Consider the following 2,142-nt stretch of genomic DNA (forward strand, 5'->3'; position numbering starts at 1 on the left):
AGTAAATGTAGCAGTTCACTAATAAGCTAATTTTCAACAGTTGTGTGGATCTCATTGTTTCTAGATTTGGAATTCCTATTATACAACTTCTTCTTAAGTATAAATGATTGGCCGCTTGATCAGATCATTTTATTACTTTCTAGAGATTTTCCTCTTAAGATTCCTGTTCTTTTCCTATTTTAAGTTGTCTCTTTTCGTAGTGCAGGACCTGTAAAGAGCCCGACTGTCCAGCAGACCAGAGAGTGGAAGTAAACTAAGGCATAAAAGTCACATTAGTGCTGTGTGTTCTGGGGAAATCAGCTGTGTTGGTAGGAGTGATGAAGTGAGAAAGTGCAGCCGGCCGTCGATAAAGTGGAAGCGGTCCGTTTTTCTGTGAACAGATTCTACCAAACTATCCTATCTGAAACATCACAGAACAAGAAAAGCAGAGGAGAGGACCTAATTGATCATAATAAGGCAGATCATCTTGGAAAAGCTGTCGGTCACTAAGGTGTGACTGTTTGCAAACTCTGCAGTTTCCATGAGGTCGTAAACCACTCTTTGACACAGACTCTCCCTGTTGTTGGACATGTCATCATAATAGCTATGGAGTTTTCCCAACCCTGGTCTTTAGGGAACTCCTGATTCGGCTCTGGAGGAAGCCTGATGATGGCAGTTATCAAAGGCAGGTGTGTTTGAGCGGGGTAGGATTACAAAAAAAAAAAACTCTGTTGTGTCAAGGTTTTGAAATCATCTCAAAATTAGTTTTGTGAGACAAAAAAGGGTGAACATTGTTTCCCTTTTTTTTTTTAAGACTGGCGTTATGGTGCTCTGGATTCATGCAACTTAAGTGTGACAGTCATAGGATTCTCAGGCAATGCAAGGCAGGCCCTTTTGCAACATTTATGCGAGTCAAAATGTTGCAGTTTAAGAGAAACCTATTGTCACGGTTTCTCTTAAACTGGTACTGAGTGGCGTAAAAACTTACTTAGGAATTCCTTCTGTCGCTTTTGCATGGACTCTTATTTTTTCACCAGTGTAAAGAAAAGTAAGGACAGAATCCTTTCTTTTTTTTAAATAAAGAAATGTATCTTAATTTGGTGTTACTGTTGAGTGACATGCAGCAGAAGCATGTGTGCACGTTACTCAGAGAGCTGTGCATGCGCGCATGCATGCATGCAGACAGGGAAAGAACCCGCTTGCTTTGCAGGGAGTGCAGCTTGCAGTGAAAGCCACTGTTCTTTAAATTCCATGTGAAGCACTGTTCTGTGTGCACAGAAACTTTACACGCAGAACTAGATCATCTTCATTTACACCAACGAAACAAGTGAAAGACCAGCTCACATGTGAGAAAGGGGAGAGAAGCAAAACCTAACTAAAAGCAACCGCCAATTTGAATAAAACAATAAAAACGTCATTGTTAGATTTTTTGTGTTTCTCCTGCAGGTAAACTTTGATTTACATGTTACTCCCTCATTCTGCATCTCAGATCTGAATAGAAAAATAAGAGGATTCCATTTTTTACTTTTAGTTAAATGCTAAATCACTTTAAAAATAATACTTCTAATGTAAAATATGTTTTGCATGTTGGGTATTGAAGTTTTTGGCATGCCCTCCGCTTCTAAATCGAATAGAAAGCCTCTGGCTCACCGCGACTCTAAATCTGTTTAGGAAATTGAGGGATGTCTGTTGGAAAACCCCGTGGAACCCTCCTCCACATATTTCACAATAATAGTTTACGCAAACTCTGATTTACGGCACTCTTTTTTAGTCATTTTTTAACCCTACGGACATCATTGACCCCATCTGATTAGTTCACTCATTCAATAAAAACCTCCATCTTTTGAGGGTCGGATCGTGACAAGTGTGAAAAGAGCAGATGTGTCATCGCTGCGCCTTTCTCCGCTTCTCCTGAACTGGAACAGATGCTGCGATTCGGAGCATGAAGTCTTCCACGTCGAAAGACGAGTGAGAAAACAAACACACGCCAGATGACTCAGACTGCAAGAGCTGCGGTTGCCAATTTCACCTCTTTTTAAAAATCCTGCACCGCTGCAGCCCGACGCCGTTAAGAATGCCAGTTTGTGCTCCTGTGTAGAAACGGCTTTCAAAATCCACTGTACGATGTTAGTCTGTGGTTAGACAGGACAGAAAGGCTCAATG

This window comes from Oryzias latipes, chromosome 3 (genome assembly GCF_053564925.1).
Source record: "Oryzias latipes strain Hd-rR chromosome 3, Olatipes_Hd-rR_3.1".
Taxonomy (NCBI): domain Eukaryota; kingdom Metazoa; phylum Chordata; class Actinopteri; order Beloniformes; family Adrianichthyidae; genus Oryzias; species Oryzias latipes.